The sequence below is a fragment of the Belonocnema kinseyi genome, chromosome 1, assembly GCF_010883055.1.
Source record: "Belonocnema kinseyi isolate 2016_QV_RU_SX_M_011 chromosome 1, B_treatae_v1, whole genome shotgun sequence".
In the NCBI taxonomy this organism is placed as follows: Eukaryota; Metazoa; Arthropoda; class Insecta; order Hymenoptera; family Cynipidae; genus Belonocnema; species Belonocnema kinseyi.
The window spans coordinates 54,041,603-54,053,507 of NC_046657.1; positions in this window are offsets into that span (position 1 = coordinate 54,041,603).

Below are 11,905 nucleotides of genomic sequence, written 5' to 3' on the forward strand. Positions count from 1 at the left end.
CTAGGGAAAGGGGTTCGTCCATCCTTGTAGAGCCCCGCATGCAAGGATAAGGCTGCTTACTCTGAGAGGTCGCCTGGTATCCCAGAGTCACCGTTCTAGACCGTTCTAGGTAGTTGGGAGGATGTGTACTATAATGTTTATACCTGGAAATGAATAACCTTCAATTTTGAGACATAAAAAGTAACTTTCGTAGGAACAATTTTTTTCCAAAAATTCAGATTTTTTGACAGATTGACAGACAAACTTCAAAAATCCAGAATCGACACGAGCTCTGAAAAAATCAATGACGCCGCGAAGACACCAAACTATAAAGTATGGCACTAACGCCAGCAAGGATAGTGAATCTTTCGCCCGTATGCACTGATTTTTTTCCTCGACTTACTTTCGAGTCGAACTAGACTAAAATTTGGCACTTACGCCCGTATGCAGTATAACCCTTCAATGAAATAAGAGTGTGTTATCTGAGAAATTCATAAAAAGAAGTCAAAGAACGTGTAGTACAGAGACGGTTATATATTTTTTAATTTGTATATACAAAATAATAAGTATGGAAACCTTAGGGTTTACATACTTATTATTCAAATGACATTCAAAATTTTGAAATTTGATAACATTTAAAAAAATTTAACACAAAGAGTAGATTTTTTAACATTCCGAGATATAATTTGAAATCTGCTTAAGATATTTTGAGAAGTTTCAAGATGATACAAACATTTCTTTATAATTCCTTTCGAAATTTAAAATGTATTTCGCTTGATTAATAATTTTGAGAAAATATATAAACCATATTTCAAAAGAGTTTTTGATGTATGAATAAAATTAAAAAAATTATTAATTTGAAGAAACTTTAAATTGAAATAATTTGACGTCTTTTAGCAAGCGATATAATAAACTTCTATATATTTCTTACAGAAAAGAGTTTGGATTAAGGCTCTGCTAAGTCAAACAGTTTGTAAGTGATCTGGCTCCTCCTGGTCGTTTTTTCCACAAGTGGCTTTTCCGGCCGGGATGCACTGAAGCAGAATCGTATGAAAGTGCAGGCAAATGCGGGAGCTTGTAAAAATAAAGCTTTCAAATAAATGTTATTTAATTTATTTATAATTTGACGCATTTCTGAGACGCATATTGTTGCTTTCAGAGACTTGATAGACATCGAATATTTTTTTCGCTTATGATTACCAAGATATGCAGGTGTCTATAATTTCTTAGCTGCAGTTTTACTCACCTAAGTCATTCAGGATTTCGGGTTTTAGGCAGATGAGAAAAAGACGTGATGACAGAGCCCCGCAAAGAAAAAGTCGGATCTGGGTGTGAGACACATGTACTTCTATGTATTTTGATGCGCTGAATAAAAATCCGGCCTTAGAATTTGTCCAGCCGTTTCAGTTTTAACCCTATCATCAATAAAGCCCCTAAAACCTGGCCTGAAAAAATAGCATTGTGATGTATTCAAATACACAAACTACATCGGCCCACTTTTTTTTTGTAATTTGGCCCTAACAATTAGCTTTCACGAGAGAGTCATGCTTTTTTGCCATTGGAATAGCATAAATTGAACTAATCATTCTAGAAAAAATTGTTAGCCTAAGAGAAAATCCTTTGAACTCGGTTTTCACGAAATCATTCAAAATACTCTCGTTAATCATAAAAAAGTTCGAATCCCGCCCCTTCACATTAAGCTAGGACTGATGAAGCAATTTGTGAAAACTTTAGATAAGGATGGCCAATATAATAAGTATATAGGTCAGAAATTCCAATCTGTATCGTATTTTTTAGGTAACTATAAGAGTTTTGACTACAAGAAATTATAAGCCAAGATGGTAAAGGTCTATTAAAATTTGGGTCGTTATAAAGTTTAAATTACCCTTCCTCAATTGAAAATTATATAATTTTCCCGAAAAACTCTGGAGATTACAGTGAAAAGGAAAGGAAACGGTTCCATCAAGACATGAAACTGATGTTACGTAAGCGAAACTCATAACACAGAAGTTTTAAATTAAAAAGCACACGGTATAGTAGGAAAAACAGTTTAAATTAAATTTGAAAAATAGATTAAAACAATATAACGACACACGTCCTTAGAACTTTGAATAGTGATAGGTAAAGGGACTCGCTTTAATCTAGCACTCTAAAGGAAACAGAACTTACTACGTCCACGTCGTTGTTTCTGGGTAACGCTAAAAATCAAACTAAGGAAATTGACATGGCTTTTAAAAGGTCTAAACAGCAGATACAATGACATTGCCTTATAGAAGCAAAATTCGCTATTTGTTTAATTTCAACGTGTTATTTGAGATTTTCAGATTTTTTTTTAGGTCAGGGCAAAATCTAGACCTGTTGGCTCAATTTAAGTTGTGAATTCAAGATCAACGTATTAAAATGCATAAGATCACGTAGATTTTCATTGAGGTTTCAGGTCTGAGGGCAGATTTGGTTTCAGTGCATCAAAATATATGGGGGTGCATGTGTCTTATACCCAGATCCGACAACTTTTTTTTGTCGCTGTGTGATCTGAGATTGAAATCGAAAATAATTTGGTTCTTTTATTTCTGCAATAGCTGTATAAAAGTAAAAAGGTAGGGATCCGTGCGTCTAAACGCCCATATCCGTATAAAATCTAATACTATATAATTCAAATTGTATTTTTCTATACGGATTTCCATAACTGTAAGAAAGGCGTAAATGGAACAACACTTTCGGACAAAGCTTTACGCTAGGACATATAGGCATGTTAAAACTCTTTCCATGTACAACGACATAAATTAAAAATCTACGTGCGTCTCATTGGCCAGACTTTTTGAGCGTCTTTAATTACCCTTAAAAATATCTTGCTTATTATCTTTCATCAAGTCGAAATCTGAGTACTGTGGCTGGCACAGAATCCTTTCTCTCTGTAATGACCTTTCCCGCTGTGGTGAGCTGGTGGAATGAAAAAGTTTGAAAAATAAGAAAAATGACGAAATGCAAATGAAAAAAATAAATTCCCGAAACGGTCATTGTCAGGGATCGGATTCTATATCAAGTACAGAATCAAGAGAAACTATAAAATATCTCTTATTTTAATTTAAGGCTCGTCAATTACCATCAGGTTAAATGAAGGAAACAACAAGTGAAATTACGTGATAACTTATACAGGTTTAATTTCCAGGTTCTGGGCTCCATTTCCTATGTTTAAACTTGAAATTTTTAAAAATGCAACAAGAGTGAAAAGATTTTTGTAATTATTTTTCTTTGAAAGTTCAGAGAGTTCAATATTTGTTTATCAAAGTTATAGTTTCAATATTAGGCTTTCGTTTTGCATTTAGTCAAATAGAGCGTTTTTAGAACAAAGTAATTTCGATGATTTCGGATTTAAAATTCTCTAATTTTGAACATAAACTTTGTATATTTTTATTTTAAAATTCGATAAAGTCACTTTAAATTTAACTGGAAATTCTATGAAATCAATTTTTATAATTCTTACGATTCAAATTAAAAGTTTTGGAATCTTAAAGAGGGACGAAACTAGAGGAATGGGAATGGATAATGTCTAATCGAGTATCGAGAGCAGAGAGTTAACCAGAGTTATGGAAGGAAGGACCGTGTAAAGGAAAAAAAAGAAACACCGAATCAGAAGGGCTTAGAAAAGGAATGCGGGTGATGGACAAAATATATGTTCTGAACTATCTAGTAAATACCATAAGGGAATTAAAAGGAAAAACGGGCAATGATAGCAATGTTCGTGGACTTAAAGGCAGCGTTTGACTCATTAGAACAAAGAGAAATAGAAAAAGTTATGGTGAAAAAGGGAATAAGAGAAGGATTATTAAAGAGAGTATCGGAATATTTAATAGAGATAAAAATCAGAGTAAAGGTTGGAGAGCAAGTAGAAAATAGTTTCTGGTTGTTTAGATATATTAATATCAGACTGAGAAGAAGAAACGAGAAGAAAAGATTAGGGAAGGGTTAGGATGGGGGAGGAAAAGATATATACACTGGCATACGTAGATGACATAGTGTTGACAGCAGAGGATGAAGAAGGGATGTCGGGCTCATTTGCAGGATTAAAAAAGTACTTAGATGGAAAAAAGCTTAATTTAAAAGTAGGAAGGACAAAGATAATAAGGTTTAGAAAAGGAGGGGAAAGGAAGAAGGAAGAGAAAAAGCGCAAAGGGATAAATTAAGTATTAGAGCGGAAAAGAGGACATAAAAATTTGATGCGAAGCTTAGAGAGGAAAAGGAAGGGGAGTTAGCAAGAAAGTGTTTGCTGAAGGTAGAAAAGAGGAGAAGAAGGACGATAGAATTAACGAGATGAGAAGAAGAAAGCAGAGAGTTTCTTAATGCTAAAACATAGAATACGGGACTGGAGTAAACTATGACACAATAGCTTTCGAAAGAATTAGCCGATTAGATTGTCGTTTAGTAAAGTCTTCTCGCATCTTAAAATGAAATTCAAGTTCGCTAGCCAGCCATTTTTGATAAAAATTCAAAAGGTGAGCACATTTTAAATATATTTGAGGCCCTTTTTTGCAAGATTTAAATATATTCTGTAGGCGAACAATTTATCCTAATTACTTCTTTTGATAAAGCCAAAATTTACCAGAATTATCGTATTTATTAGATTCCAAAAAACACACAAAAATTAATATTTGAAGCCAAATAACGCACGATATAAAACAAGTTAAAAAAGAAAAATTTTACTTTTTGAATGCCCTACAAGATAATCATATGTCTTTTTTAATTCTCTTGAAAAATCGAAAATTCAAATTTTGACGCCATAAAAAAATGGAAAATCAAAAAGTAAATTTTTTCATTAAACTATTAAATATTATTTCAAAGATTCGCATTTATATAAATGTGTTTACAAACAAAATATATAGGAGGGCCGGGAACATAAAAATAAGATCATATGAACTCCCATCTAACAGAACGCTGCTAAGCACTGATGACCCTCTCAGCATAAAACACTAACCAGCTATTATTTTCGGTTGAAACAAATCGCCCCCTCCCCTCCTTCACCCTCAACCACTCATTAATCAACTCTTCATGGGTCCCTGAGGTTAAGGATATAATCTAGAAGTTACAAAAAGGTAAAGCCGATGTGTAGATCGTATGTGCTACGTTAAAATCGCACGAGATACGTGATGAGAATGTGTTCGTTAAAGCCGAAAGAGCTTTAACAAAAGATAATTCACTATTACCGAATTAATGTTGTCGATGATTTGACCTTTAGTTTCTTAGGATCTATGCACAAGTGTGGGGAGTATACAAATACCAAGCGCGAAGCGCGAGAACCAAAAATCGCGCGCCGTAGGCGCAATTAAACTTGCGAGCGAAGCCAGCAACGCCCGCAGTGTGCGACTAGAATGTGCCCCTGAATCGGGCGGATTTTTTATTAATATTATTTTTATTAAAATTTTACTGGGGTAAACCTGTTTATATATTATAGCCACGGACTAAGTCAAGTGTTTGATGAGATTAGAATGTTATAAGTTAATTCAAATAATTTAAAAAGATGCTTGGAACCTCCTGTAATGTTGTAGATATACAATTACGAGCGGCTACGATCGTTGGAGGTGACATTATTATTACACCATTGAGCCATTTCCCTTTCGGGGTAGGCCTGACTCACTCGGTGGGGAAAGGAGGAATGTGATGAAGGGATGTACAATTTTTCGATTGATCCAGAATTCTCGTGTTATTTATTTCAATCATACGCTTGTTCCGCAAACCTACTCCGACCTAGGTTGCTGATCGATCTCTCTGGCAATCGGCACAAGTGAAAATCGTCACAAGGTTGTTATGCAAGGTTGTCCGCTTGGTTTCATTAGTGCTCAGGTTTTTCGTTTCAGCCACCATTCACTTTACTGACACTCTTTTGATTAACTATTTGCAGCAATACTCTCCTGTCCTTGGATACTTCTCTACCTTGTGTACGTCCATGCATTTTTTCATGCAGGCTCTCGTGTTTCGGTGCCTTCTTATGTCTCTTATAACTAGCGTCTTATTCACAAATCCTAACCATTCTTTCCGCGCTCGGCCTCTGGTCGCGCTGCCATTTATTTCACCCTGATACACTTGTTTCGTCAGTCATTCATTTAGCATTATCTCAACATGCACGAACCATCTTAACCAATTTCTTTTCCATGTGTCTATTAGCTCCTCTTCTGCACCACATGCCTCGAGAATTATCTCGTTACTCACTTTGTCCATCAGAGTTCTCCCGCATATTATGCGCAAGAATCTCTTGTTAATTGCGTTAATTTTATCTTGTCTTTTTCTTGATAAGTCCATGTTTCGATACTGTATAGTACAGACGGTACAAATATATAATTATGTATTGCCATGATTAAGCCAGAACCTCAAAAAATGACGAAAAATCATGCACTGAGGCAAGTAAATTTCAAAATAATACCAGTGATGCAAATTTTCACTTCAAAAACATGTCGACAACTGTGAATGATCAACCCTTGTCTGATATCAACTTATTTAACATAACTTTACCCAACAGAACCTGACCTCAGCTAACCTGAATTAACAGAAATTTATTGAACTACACGTAAAACTGTGGAAGCATATTTTCCCAGTAGCAAATGTGTGCTACATCGAATGGGTCAACTCGAGACTAACCAAGAAATAAATCTCACCTAGCCTAACCTAACCTCATGAAACACAATTAAACTGATTGTGTTGTCCCGTTGTGTGTGCGGTACCGTTTGAATCCGCTTGGGCTTAACCTGCAAAGAGGTCAAACCTATCCTAACCTATAGAAACCTAACCAAACCTAACCTAACTTAAGTTCACGTAACACAATTAAACTCATTGTGTTGTCCCGTTGTGTTTGCGGTACCGTTTCATTCAGCCTCGGCTTAACCTACATAAAGGTTTAACCTAACCTAACAAAACCTGACCTAACGTAACCTAGATGAATGAAATTCAACCACACGTGTAGCTATGTAAGCGTACGGTTGTCAGTCTTAAATGTGTGCTATATTTAATAGGTTAACTCGATCTTAACCTACAAATGAATCTAACTTAACAGAACCTAACGAAATTTTGCTTAACGCAACACAACTTAACTTAAGTGTTCCCGTTGTAACACAATAACATTCATTTCATTGTACTACAGGTGGTTAACAATTTAGACGCACATTACTCATTTGAAGAAACTTGAAACTACAAGTAGAATTGACCCCATTTCAATTAACCTGACAATTTCAGTATCAATTAAAATGTAGAACTGTAACTCAAACATGCAAATAAATAACAGTTTTATTCAAAAATTTTATCTCTCTGCTTTTCTTAGACTTAAGGGATATATTTATACTATCTTTCGTGTTTGCATTTTATCTTGTTTTTTATCATAATTAAATTGATTTATAGACCCACTTCAGTCTATTTTCTGCCTGCTATAACGTCTCCTTTTTTCTTCGAAGGAACGATGCAAAGGGTCACGCTTACGTTTAAGACGTTTAACAACAGGGTTGCCAGCGTAATCAGTAAGGTTGGATCAGGTTTTGTTAGGTTAGGATAGCTTAAACGTCTATGTAGGTTAAACCGAAGCTGAATGAAACGGTACCGCAAACACAACGGGACAAGACAATCAGTTTAATTGTGTTTCGTGAGGTTAGGTTAAGTTAGGCTAGGTTACATTTATTTCTAGGTTAGGCTCGAGTTGACCCATTCGATGTAGCACACATTTACAAATGGGAAAATATGCTTCCAGATCTTTAAGTGTAGTTCAATAAATTTCTGTTAATTCAGGTTAGCTGAGGTCAGGTTCTGTTGGGTAAAGTTATGTTAAATAAGTTGATATCAGGCAAGGGTCGATCCTTCACAGATCCTTCTTCGTTGGTATAAAGTAGTTGAATTCTTAACCAAACAGGTGAATCTTATAAGTGGAATGAATTTTACAATAAACTAAATTTTAACAAAGAAGTTAATTCACAATCAAACGGTTTATTTTTCAATTAAATTTATGAATCTTTAACCAAAAAGGTGGATTCTCAACTAAAGATGTAATAGTTGATATTTCAACCAAGAAGTATTTTAACATAAACAGAAAACAGTTAAATTCAACAAAAAATTTTAAATTTAAACCAAACAGTTGAGTTCCCGAACCAAAAGGATGCATTTTCAACCAGGAAGATAAATGTTCCACCAATAAAAAAAACGCCTAACAAAACGCATGAATTTACAACCAAATATTCGAGTTTTCTACCAGAAAAGTTGGTCATTTAATTAAAAACTAGACGACCATGGCGCGCGCTTGCGGGCGCTTAGTTCTGTATTAATTTTCATCATTTACCCAAATTTCAAATAAATATTTATTTGTTACAACTTTTCACCGTACAAAGTTTCGCTGAATTGGAATCTAAAATAATATAAATCTAAAATTCGTTTTGGGGTCCTTTTTGGCATATCAAAAATGCTAGAAGAGATCAGTTGCCCAACCCGGATTTTTTTAAACAGTTCCCAAAGTTACTTTTGCGTGGACGAATAATTCCCACTGTATTTCAGAACAAAATGTCTAACAGAAAAAAAAAGAATGCAAAATTCTGAACAAATTTCGTTTAAAAAAAATCCGCTAACTTATATTGGTTCCAAATTATGATACATTGAAAATTCCTCATTTTTGTGATTTTCCGCGAAAAATCACTACGTTTAAAAAAACACCGTGTATCTTTGCAAATAATTACTGCACGGAAAAGTGTTTCACAGGTTAGTGAAACCAGACTCAATTTCCTGTAATTACAAAAAAGAACAATATCCTACCTGTGATAGGTCATAAGTTATGACCCCTCAAAGTGGGTCATTTTAGCCTGTTTTTACGGGCAAAAAAGTGGACTTCATTTTTTTCCAAAGAAATCCTGCCAAGTTTAGTTTACGCTGATTGTGCCAGACGATGAAATAGAGTCTACAAAAGTCTGCGTATATCTAAAAAAAAGTCCATAAGACCTATTATTTTGGGAATTGTAAGGTTTCAAATATTTCATTTTTTTTTTGCATTTTTGACTAAGATTGAAGTTGTGTTTTTGCAAAGTTCCTCATTTCCTGCGAATCCCAAGTGGAAGTTCATGCAGAATAAATGAAAGTAAAGCCAATTTGGCGTAAGATAAAAAAAAAGAAAAGTGTCCTAGCCCAAATAGGTCACGAGATATGACCTTGGAAACTGCACACTTCATGCATAGAGGCACCTCAGCGTACCGTAAAGTAGAACTACGGTCATATTTCGGAATTCTTGTCACAAATAAGTGTATATGATTCATTTACCATGTATAATACGTCTTTTAACATTAATAAATGAATAATTGTTTAGAACAAAAGCTTTCTATCACTACTCATGTTTACCTTTTGGCCATCTTTTAGCATTTTTGTGGAAAAAAGTCACCGTAATTGATTAAAAATGTGTAATATGTTTTTCATCCATAAGAAAATATTTTTATTCATAATTGTTTACAACAAAATAGTGCTATAACCCCTATTCAGTACTTTTTGACTACTTTTGGGGCAAAAAAGTAGTTATTATTAAGCCGAACACATGACGGTGAAAATTGTGGTAAAAATCGAGGCGAAACACGCGTGATTATAAATACTTTGAGTAACCAATAGACCGCTGGAACCGAACAAGTGATAAGAAGCATCCCACAGGAGCAACAGAAAAAAAATCATGCAACTCATACGTGGTGCTCAAGGAAACCCGCAAAATAGAACGCATTTCAAAGTATTAAACGATTCTTTGTACCACACAAACAAAACATACACTACTTGTGACTCGTGCCAACGAAACAAAATGGCTACAACGGCCTCACAAGCCCTACAAGAACATGTACTATCTAGTGAGCCCCTCGAGATTATATCTATTGATTTCTTCGGCCCAGTTACGAAATCTGAGTATGAACATGAATACTTGCTGGTAATGATCGACACTTTCACGAAATACACTAAATGATATCCAAGGTGTAAAGCTACTAGTGAAATACCGATTCGGAAATTGGATGAGTTCGTGAAAAGTATTGGAATGCCACAGAAAGTACTCTCAGATCGGAGTACTCAGTTCGCGACCCACAAATGAAGGCAAGCTTTGAAAGAAAGAAGAATACAAATGATATTAACCTCGATAAGACAATAGAGAATTGGCACGACTCTTTCGAACCCTTTTACAGCCTGATCAGCACAGCGGATGATACATGATGCTAGAAAAGATCGAAACCATTATCAACGAATCTCACAATGACACGACCAAAATAACGTCGTACGAGGCACTCTGGGGGCGTAAACCCAAAAGATAGTGGACGGAACTCATGCCTAACACTAAGGGACTGTTAGGCATGAGGATGTCCATATGAAAAGTGACAATTTCATATAATTGCTCTAATCAAGCGTGACGGTACGTACAATATGTACGTCGTGCCATCAAAGTGGTACAAAGAATCGTTTAATACTTTGAAGCGCGTTCTATGTTCCGGGTTTCCTTGAGCACCACAAATGAGTTGCATGATTTTTTTTCTGTTGCTCCTGTGTGATGCTTCTTATCACTTGTTCAGTTTCAGCGGTCTATTGGTTACTAAAGCATTTATAATCACGCGTGTTTTGCCACGATTTTTATGACAATTTTCACCGTCGTGTATTCGGCTTAGCACGTTCTCCATGATGTTCTCCTTGCCAGTACCCGTCGTGTTAGGCGGGCGTTACTAATTTACACATGTTTAGGAAAGTAAGTGCTTGGTGATCTGTTCGACTAATAATGTTAGCACCGTGTAAGTACGCCCTAAATTTCTGCAATGACCAGACTATCGCGAGCAGTTCTTCCTTCTTAGTAAAATACGTTATTTTTAAGACTCTCAAAGTGCGACTGGCTAACGTGATAATTTTCTTTTCTTCTTTGTCATTCATCTAGTACAAGACGGCTTCGAGTGCATAACTTCTTGCGTCTATTTTTAAATAGTATCCCTTTTTCGGATCCGGAAAATATAACATGATTGAGGTCCTGAAGAGTCCTTTTATTTTTTTAAAGCTCTCTTGCGCCTCCTTTTCCCACTTCCAAGGAACTCCCTTTGTTCTCATTTTTAAAAGAGGTACTTTTTTTGCCGCATGCTTTTTGATAAATTTAAAGTAGACATTAATAAGTCCTAGGAAGCCTCGTAACGGTTTTATCTTTCGTTGGTCTGGAAAGTCTGGAATACTCTTTATTTTCTTTGGATCTGGTTTCACCTCCTCAGTGGTGTGCTTCGTGATTTTCGGACGTGATTAGGGTATCGTCGACGAGTGATATTATTTGATCGCCAAGTCCTTGCAGCGCGTGGTCTAGGCCGCGTACGAGCGCTGCCGTGCTTGTTTTTAGACCGAACAGTACTACGCGAAACTCATAGATTTGTCCTTGATACTGAAACGCAGTCTATTTTCTTGAATCGGGATGTAAGGGAATTCGCCCAAAGCTATTTGTCATGTCTAAATTCGGCATGATGTTCATACCCTTATATTTTTAAGACAAAACTTCTGCTGGTTCTGGGCACCGAGTCTCTTTCTTTCTTGTGAGGATATTCCTTGACTTTCTTTCACCTTATTTAGGATTTTTTGGGGCGTGATTTTCAATGAGGGTTCTTCTCTCAGCCCATTTTCTTCTCGCTGGTCGCCATTTAGTAAATTATTTTCGGCCATTGAAGATTCTATATGGCACTAAAAGTATGATCCCCACTTTCTTGATCACTCGCCACCTCTTGCTGAATCCTAATCGCTGGTTGGCTGTTTAAATAAGGTAAGGTAAGAGACTTTGCGTCCAAGTCAACGGTTGCTTTATGTTCATCCAATGCGTCAATTCCGATAATGCAAGTGCGTGAAAGGCGTGACACTACCAGAAATGCTAATTGGGTGATTATGTTGCGTAGTTGAACGTCAGTATAGATTTGGCGGTTTAGGCGCACTG